At 47.9% G+C, this 9,893-nt stretch overlaps 1 pseudogene; it reads left to right on the top strand.

Moving 5' to 3' along the window:
* Nucleotides 1-1,197: 1,197 nt before the first annotated feature.
* Nucleotides 1,198-3,917, top strand: LOC102997838 (elongation factor 1-alpha-like; annotated as a pseudogene).
* The last annotated feature ends 5,976 nt before the right edge of the window (nt 3,918-9,893 follow it).

Genomic DNA, 9,893 nt, shown 5'->3' on the forward strand with positions numbered 1-9,893 from the left:
ATCTTTAAAAAAAAAAAAAAAAATTGAAGTACAGTTGATTTACAATGTTGTGTTAGTTTCAGATGTACAGCAAAGTGATTCAGTTATACATATTGTTTTAGATTCTTTTCCATTATAGGTTATTACAAGATATTGAATATAGTTCCCTGTGCTATACCATAGGACCTTGTTGTTTATCTATTTTATAGGTAGTAGTGTGTATCTGTTAATCCCAAACTCCTAATTTATCCCTCCCCCACCCTTCCCCTCTGGTAACCATAAGCTTGTTTTCTATGTCTGTGAGTCTGTTTCTGTATTGCAAATAAGTTCATTTGTATCATTTTTTTAGATTCCACATATAAGTGATGTCATATGATATTTGTCTTTGTCTGACTTACTTCACTTAATGTGATCATCTCTAGGTCCATCCATGTTGCTGCAAATGGCACTATTTCGTTCTTTTTTATGGCTGAGTAATATTCCATTGTATTGTACCACATCTTTTTTATCCATTCATCTGTCGATGGACATTTAGGTTGCTTCCATGTCTTGGCTAGTGTAAATAGTGCTCTTTGAACATTAGTCACCCACCATCTCTTCATGCGAATATCCACTCGGTCAGAGAAGAAGTCTGTGAAACTGAGTTTGGGGGTAGGGAGTAGCATTTCCTAAACCAGTTCCAGCTCTGGTGTCAGCTTGGGAAGGTCCAGTGCTAGGTTTATAAAAGCAGGAGGCAAGACAGCTGTTCACTATCATCGCAGCTGCTGCAGCTCTTGCTGGATCGACTTTGTTCCTTGTTCTCTGGAGGTAGAGACTTGCAGGGGGCAGGGGACAAACTGCAAATTACAGAGTGTCAGGGTTTCCTGTACAAGAAGTGGGCTGGGGCTGGGGAGTGGGGTGGGGTGGATTGGAGGGATGGGGGGGGGAAGGCCCACACAGGAGAAAGGATGGATGGGCCACGACTGCTTGGAAGTACCAGCTATGGACCTGGGATTGTGACCCCTGCCAGGGCGTGAGCCTGGCAAATCTTTTACTTTTCAGTTGACGCTACCATGTCCCAGGCGCCGGGCCAGGCTGTGAAGTGGGGAGGGGGGTGCTGGACAGGAGCAAAGTGGAGGGGAGGAGAGGAGAGAGGCAGGCCTGGAACGCTGTGGCTTCACCCACCCCATGCTCCCCTCTAGCAGTGACTGAAGGAAGGAACCCGCCGCCACCGGCAAAGAGAAGACCCATATCAATATCGTTGTCATCAGCCACGTGGACTCTGGCAAGTCCACCACCGCCGGGCATCTCATCTACGAGTGTGGGGGGATCGACAAGAGGACCATCGAGAAGTTTGAGAAGGAGGCAGCCGTGGTAAGGCACCCACGCGCGGTGTTGGCCTCTAGGAGCTGGGGTGGGGGGATGGAAGTCCTGCTTCTCGGTGGGTCCAACGCAGACAGCAGGGTGCACTGTGAGGTCTAAGGCACCACTGAATTCCCTGGGATAGATCCCTCTGCTTGCCATCAATGTGCTCTACTCACTCCCCACCCCTCCCCAGATGGGTAGGGGCTCCTTCAAGTACGCCCAGGTGCTGGACAAACTGAAGGCAGAGAGAGCGTGGCATCACCATCGACATCTCCCTGTGGAAGTTTGAAACCAGCAAGTACTACATCACCATCATCGATGCCCCAGGAACATGATCACGGGCACCTCCCAGGTAAAGCAGCCCTTGTTCCCAGGGCCCTCCCTTTCGGATGGGGGCGGGGCGGGCGCAGAGGAAGGGAGGAAACTCAGGCTTTACTTCCGGGACTCTGGGAAGGAGGCTATCATAAGCCTTAGAAGGTTTTCCTCATCCATGCCAATCATCAGTTCTGAAAGAACCAGAGAAGGACAGACTCTGTGAGGCTCAGATACGGGCCCCCTTTCAGGCTGGGGCAGGGACCAGGTTTTCTGACGCCCAGACAAGTAGATCACTCGGGGTCCGTCTGGGAGGAAGGAACTAAAAGCTCATTTATGGGACTAGGTGAGAGTTTAACTGGGAGGCGGGACCTCTGCGCACAGCAGTAACCAAGGGACCCACGAATTTATCAACTTCTGGGGAGCAGCCCATCCCCGAGCTTTCCCAAGGGGCCCGGGGCTGCCCAAAACTCTAGCAGGCTTCCCAGCCCGGCTGGCACCCCCTCCCCTAACTAAGCCCTTGACCCCGTGGTGTCTGTGTCCTGCAGGCCGACTACGCAGTGCTTATCGTGGCCGGCGGCTTAGGCGAGTTCAAGGCGGGCATCTCCAAGAACGGGCAGACCCGCGAGCACACGCTTCTGGCCTTCACCCTGGGCATGAAGCAGCTGATCGTGGCCATCAGCAAGATGGACTCGACCGAGCCCGCCTACAGCGCCGCGCGCTTCCAGGAGATCAGGGAGGAAGTGAGCGCCTACATCAAGAAGATCGGCCTCCGTGGCCTTCGTGCCCATCTCGGGTTGGCACAGCAGCAACATGCTGGAGCCCAGCAGCAACGTGAGTGCGGGCTGGGTCTGCGGGCGGGCGGTGTGGGTCCTGGTCCTGGTCCTGGGGTGGGTGTGCTGAGAGCAATGCCCCAGGCTCACCTCCACTACGTTCTGCATCCTCCCGCAGATGCCCTGGTTCAAGGGCTGGAAGGTTGAGCGAAAGGAGGGAAACGCCACCCAGGTGACACTGCTGGAAGCTCTGGACTCCATCCTTCCGCCCACTCGCCCTGTCAACAAGCCCCTGAGGCTGCCTCTGCAAGACGTGTACAAGATTGGAGGTGAGGTGACAGGGCTTCTTGAGGAATGAAGGAATTGACAATGAGGTCTGGTGTCTGACTTGCCAGGGTTCAGATCCTGACTTCTGAGCTGTGATAAAGTGTAAAGCCCCCAGCGTTTCCAAATTATCTGATACACTGAAGAAACAGCCAGTCCTGTAGGTGGCCTTGGTCCTTGAGCCCCAGGACCAAGGGACTTCCCCAGAAGCCAGTTCTCACTGGGTGGGTCTAGAATCTTTCTGAGTGCCCTTTTCCCACTGGACAGGCATTGACACTGTGCCCTTGGGCCGTGTAGAGACCGGCCTCCTGAAACCTGGCATGGTGGTCACCGTTGCCCCCAGCAATGTCACCACTGAGGTCAAGTCTATGGAGATGCACCACGAGGCCCTGCCCAGTGACAAAGTGGGCTTCAACGTGAAGAATGTGTCCGTGAAAGACATCTGACACGGCAATGTGGTCAGAGACAGCAAGAACGACCCCCCATGGAGGCCAGCACCTTTGTGGTGCAGGTCGGTGCCCAGGAAGCCAAGGGCCTTGGTGCTTGGTGGTGATGGAAATGTTTCTTAGAAATTAGTCCCAGTTCAGCGGAAGCCCCAGGTTGGTTGAGGGTTGGCTCCAGATCACAGGTGCCATCGGATCTCTTCTAATTCCATCCTCCTTCCCTGCCAGGGGATAGTCTTGAATCACCCGGGACAGATCCATTCCAGCTATTCCCCGGTGCTGGACTGCCACATGGCCCACGTCTCCTGCAAGCTTGCTGAACTGAGGGAAAAGATTGACCGGCGCTCAGGCAAGAAGCTGGAGGGCAACCCCAAGGCCCTGATGCAGCCATAGTGCAGATGGTCCCCAGCGAGGCCACGTGTGTGGAGACCTTCTCTGAGTACCCAGCTCTAGGTGAGCCAGGGACTGATGGCTGCTGAGTCCTGGGAAGGAAAGCACCTCTGACTGAGGCCAAGGAGCCTTTTTCCTTCAGTGTCACTTTACAGAAATCTCATTCTTCTTTCCTCCTCCAGGCTGTTTTGCTCTGCAGGACATGAGGCAAACAGTGGCCACTGGAGTCATCAAGGCGGTGGAGGAGAAGACAGCCTCTGCGGCCAAGTTCAGCAGTGAAGGCCAGCAAGAAATGAAGTGTGTACTTGACAGCCTCCACTATATGAGACACTTCTGTCTACTGACAGAATAAAATTAATAATAAAACTTAAACTAGCTGTCTTGGTTTCTTCCAAGGAGGAAAGCATCAGGTTAATGAGGAAACTCTGGGTAGAAGAACAACTAATTTAAGGCCCATAGGCTTCAAAGTTTTATGCTCTGGGTGGTGAACACAATTCAGGGTCTTACCTCCTTCTCCCACCCAGGGCTCTTTCCCATCCTCTTCCCATTTCCCTCGAACCTAATCACCTCTGGCTGGTCCCTCTGTGAGGAAGAGGAATTGTTTTGGGATGTGATAAAGTGTATTCACAATGGCATAGGGTAGGATCTCAGTGCCAATAGGCTAGTTCAGTGCTAACATGTGCGTCCCTCTCACCCACCCTCACTTTCATATAGATTTTTTTTTTTTAAGGTGTAGGCTTATTTATTTATTTAGTTTTGGTTGTGTTGGGTCTTCGTTTCTGTGCGAGAGCTTTCTCTAGTTGCGGCAAGTGGGGGCCACTCTTCATCGCGGTGCGTGGGCCTCTCACTATCGCGGCCTCTCTTGTTGCGGAGCACAGGCTCCAGACGCGCAGGCTCAGTAATTGTGGCTCACGGGCCTAGTTGCTCCGCGGCATGTGGGATCTTCCCAGACCAGGGCTCGAACCCGTGTCCCCTGCATTGGCAGGCAGATTCTCAACCACTGCGCCACCAGGGAAGCCCCTATTTTTCTTTTTTTTATTAAAGTATAGTTGATTTACAACGTTGTGTTAGTTTCAGGTGTACAGCAAAGTGATTCAGTTACACACACACACACACACACACACACACACATTCTTTTTCAGATTCTTTTCCATTGTAGCTTGTTACAAGATACTGAATATAGTTCCCTGTGCTATACAGTAGGCCCTTGTTGTTTATCTATTTTATAGATAGTAGTGTGTATCTGTTAATCCCAAACTCCTAATTTATCCCTCCCCCACTCTCTTTCCCCTTTGGTAACCATACATTTGTTTTCTATGTCTGTGAGTCTGTTTCTGTATTGTAAATAAGTTCATTTGTATCATTTTTGAGATTCCACATATAAGTGATATCGTATGATACTTGTCTTTCTCTGTCTGACTTACTTCACTTAGTGTAATAATCTCCAGCCCATCCATGTTGCTGCCAATGACATGATATTCTATTTATGCCTGAGTAATATTCCATGGTATAAATATACCATATCTTCTTTATCCATTCATCTGTTGATGGACACTAGGTTACTTCCATGTCTTGGCTATTGTTAATAGTGCTGCTATGAACATAAGGGTGCATGTATTTTCAAATTAGAGTTTTCTCCAGCTATATGCCCAGGAGTGGGATTGCTGGATCATATGGTAGTTCTATTTTTAGTTCTTTAAGGAACCTCCATACTGTTCTCCATGGTGTCTGTACCAATTTACATTCCCACCCACAGTGTAGGAGGGTTCCCTTTTCTCTGCACCCTCCCCAGCATTTATTTGTAGATTAAATAGGTTTTAGAGGACCTAGAGGGTCATCTAGTTGAAGATGAGATAAAGGCATGATGTTTTTTAAAGGAATCCTTGGCGACTGTTTATCTGCCTCTCCCCTAGACCTCCCTGAAGTCCTCTCACAGGGAAGCGACCCATTCTCCTAGTCCCTCGTTTGCGCACAGAAGTGGTAGAAGAGCGGAGGGCACATGTGGCTAGTGTTCTTCATGCTCCTTTCAAAACATTGCTCCTGGGTCTTCAAATAAAAACCACTCCTTCAAAGCTCTTGCCCTCCAGGCAGTAAATGCTAATAATATCTACATTTATTGAGCTTTTATTAAATGTACAGCGTTCTAACTGCTCTGGATACGTAATCTATTGTATTCCCATTTACAGACGTCAATGCTGCAACAAGACAAGCTAAGTGACTACATGGCTATTGTGTGCTAACCTTGGCATTCAGATCTAGGCTTGTGTCTGAAACCTACGCTCGTAATCCCATCCCAACCCTCCCTTCTCCCTCTGCTTTCTCCCTGTGTCACCTCCTGTCACCTCGACATCCACTGAAGAGTTTTCCATGTGACGTGGTATTTGTAGCCTCCCCTTACCTCACCTTCATCCTGGAGTGAGGGAAGGAAGCTAGGAAGGGCAGGTAGGGAAGGTTAGAAGGCCACTCCAGGTGGGGGCAGGGAGGCAGAATTTAAACCACCGGGGAAAAAATAAGCATCAGGAAAATCCTCCCAACACACACACACACACACACACACACATACACACACACACACACACACACTCATAAACACAGACACTAATGCTCTGACAGCTATAGATCCCACTGTTGAGAAGTTTGCTTCTTTTCTTCCTAGGCCCTGAGGTTTCAGCTTTTGATTTCATCTTTTGTCAGGAGTATCACTAAAAGACCTGCCTGGTGGTGCCTGCTGAGTCGACAGAAAAGAAGGCTTCGTCCTGGGGGGAGGCACAATTCCTAGTGGAACAGGGCATGGACTTGGGACACGAAGGCCAGCCACTCATAGGCAGAAAGCAGAAAAAGGAGAAGAGCGGGATCTCGGGAGTTCAGGAGGATAGAGAGGGATAAGGACAATGTTTTTTCTTTCTTCAAAATTCCAAAGCAATCAGAGAAATAAGAAAGTGAATCATCTCCCTTCCCTCGCCCCCTGGCTGATCAATGGCCTGAAAATAAATAGCTGAATTACTATCCTCTGTACCATCCACTAAGCCATCACAGTGAAAAAACAAACTACAAGCAGAGCCCGTGTTTCGGGAAAAGAAGAGAGAATTCATCTTTTTGGTTTTCAAACACAGAAGTGGTTGCCATAGCCCTACTAAGGGACAGAGAGACAGACAGACAGACAGATAGACACACACACCCTAAATAGGAAAAGAATCTAGGTAGGTGTCTTTGTGTCTTTTCAGTTTCCTACAGCTTGTATCCTAGGCAGAAAAGATGTTGTTTCAAGTTCTGACAGGGGACTAGCTTGAAAGAGAAACTCTGAAGGATTTAAACTGCTTTCTGAATCAGGCAAAACTCAAACTGTCAACAAGATTTATATTATTTTTTTTCTTATTTTCCCTCACCCTCCTATTTTTTTCTTTTGCTTTTCTCCCTTGATGCACCCCTGATCTTTTCCTTTTTTCTACCCTCCCTCCCTTTTTTCCCTTCTTCACAAAATCTATAAAGACAGACCAGCCAATCAGAGTGCTTTCACCGTATCACAGTGTTTGGGGAATTAGGAAGAATAAATGTCATGTCTTTTTAGAAGATTGACAGCCCAGAAAAAAAACTCAAATAAGAGAACCGGAGCAGAATGCCGGGAGCTACCAGAGAACAGTTCATAACCAGTGGGAGGAGAAGAGATGCATCTTTGGGGCTGGTTTTACCAAATCAGCTGCACTGATGGTAACTTTGACTAAGGTTAGCACCATAAGCACAAGGCCAAGGCTGACGCAGTTCTCAATAAATATTACTTCATTAGGATATTTTGATGGAACATTATGCCACTGTTTTGCAAGCCAGTATGACCCTTGTGTCAGAGACACGGTGGCAAAAAGGACCTGGGTAATTGTAGAGATGTCATTTCTATATGTTTGAGCATCCACGTGGAAACCTCAGGGGGTCAGTAAAGAACCTTGCATTAGGAATCAGGTAAAGCCAATAACACCTACTGTGTGCCAAACCTATGTAAGCAAGTTTGCAGCCCCTGCCCCGGAAGCCTCAAAGTCTGCTGGGGAAGTAACATGTATACATATAAATATATATATATACACACACACACATAAATCCAACAATAAGGCTAAGAATATATATGGAAGGATTAATTCTGCTTTAATGAATAGAAACAGCTTCCTAAGAACCTATAGCCTCTCCTTTCCTCTGCCCGAACCAGCTACCTTCCTTTCTCACCTCTCGGCTCCCATCTGTGCACATATAACCACCCAAACGTTGACCTTACTCCTGCCAAGATTCCTCACCTCTCAGAACTCCTAGTCTGACCTTGACCTTGACAGCTAGGAGCGCCTTGGCCCTTAGTGATTCACCAGCCCTTCTCGCTTTTAGCCTATTTCTGACCAGAAAATTCACCCATTCACTCCTTGGTTCTTGCCTAGACTTTTGAGTCACCTGACTTCTGTCTGTTCCTGTCCACTGATATCCCACTCTCATGGGTCTTTGGTTCACCCCCAACTAGTGATCTGGTTAATGCCCAGACCCCAAATGTTTCCTACTTTACCCTCCCTTTGGCCTGAGAGAGTCCTACTCTGTGTCTTGTTGAGTGGAAGGTCAAGACCCAGCATTCTAGCCCCAGTTAAGTGAGTTACATTATAATGAAGGAAAAAAGGGAAAGTGGTAGATTTCCTCTTGCTATAATGTATTGTCCTCATCTAGGTAAAGTGACCCAACCAGTGCCTGTAAGGCTTAGGATCCATAAAAAGGTCTCTGTGGCTTTAAGAGACCAAATAAGGGGTCCTTATATCAGAGTGAGCCTCTTCCCCTTCCTCGTTAAGAAGTGAAATAAGTCAGAAAGAGAAAAACAAATATCATATATTAACACATATCTGTGGAATCTGAAAAAATTTACAAAGCAGAAAGAGAGACACAGACGTAGAGAACAAACGTATGGATACCAAGGGGGAAAGGGGAGGGGGGGTGAATTGGGAGATTGGGATTGACATATAAACACTATTGATACTATGTATAAAAGAGATAACTAAGAGATAACTGCTGTATAGCACAGGGAACTCAATGCTCTGTGGTGACCTAAATGGGAAGAAAATCAAAAAAAGAGGGGATATATGTATACATATAGTTGATTCACTTTGCTATACAGCAGAAACTAACACAACATTGTAAAGCAACTACACGCCAACAAAAATTAAAAAAAAAAAAAAGTGAACTGCAGAACTCCACAGAAGAAGTCGGCAAGTATTATCACTACCTTCAAGAGCTCCAAACACTGCTATGGCTAAACCCTCTCATTGTCAGGAGGTACCCGTATGCTGGGGTTATTACAATCTGCTTCCTTGTGTGTCTTGGGTCTGCAGGAAGAGGGAGCAGTGGAGAGCTAACAAAGGGGACAGCCCATGCCAGTTGCCTTTCTTCTCTTTCTCTTGATCTGTACGCCGGTTGTGGAAATACTGCTACTTCTTTTCTGACGAGGCTGAGGAAATATTGTGGGCCTCTTGGATGGAGGCAGCAGCTTACTTATCTTCCTACCCCGATGTTTAGGCCAGAACCGGGCACATATTAACAGTTTGATTAATGTTTGATGAACACATGGTGAGGACTCTGCTTTACTACACTTGGAATCTTCTAGTTCAATATTCCTTCAATTAACACTTCTTGGATTCAATTCAAACATCATTAACAGAGGTTGCAGGACCTTCCTGAAATGTTGGCTTAGGAGACTCAAAATGTTTAACTGAAGCAATGATTCACCTTCTGCTTAAGCAGCATATAATCTTTGGCCCAAAACAAATTCATTTGGACCCAGTCTAATCTGGATCTTAAGGTTTCCTTTCTCCAGGTTGGCTTTGGACCCAGTCTAATCTGGATCTTAAGGTTTCCTTTCTCCAGGTTGGCGTCACTCAGCTGTGACCCTCAGTCTGTTATTGAAAGGCTGGAGTCTCAGGTTCAAGGAAGGTTGAGAGCAACCAGTTGAAGGCAATTGACTAAGAATTTTGCCTTTGGGGACTTCCCTGGTGGCGAAGTGGTTAAGAATCCGCCTGCCAATGCAGGGGACACAGTTTCAATCCCTGGTCTGGGAAGATCCCACGTGCCGCGGAGCAGCTAAGCCCGTGCGCCACAACTGCTAAGCCTGTGCTCTAGAGCCCGCGAGCCACAACTACTGAGCCCGTGTGCCACAACTACTGAAGCCCACGTGCCTAGAGCCTGTGCTCCGCAACAAGAGAAGCCACTACAATGAGAAGCCCGCGCACCGCAAAGAAGAGTAGCCCCCGCTCGCCGCAACTAGAGAAAGCCTGAGCGCAGCAACGAAGACCCAACGCAACCAAAAACAAAATAA

This window comes from Balaenoptera acutorostrata, chromosome 9 (assembly GCF_949987535.1).
Source record: "Balaenoptera acutorostrata chromosome 9, mBalAcu1.1, whole genome shotgun sequence".
Taxonomy (NCBI): Eukaryota; Metazoa; Chordata; class Mammalia; order Artiodactyla; family Balaenopteridae; genus Balaenoptera; species Balaenoptera acutorostrata.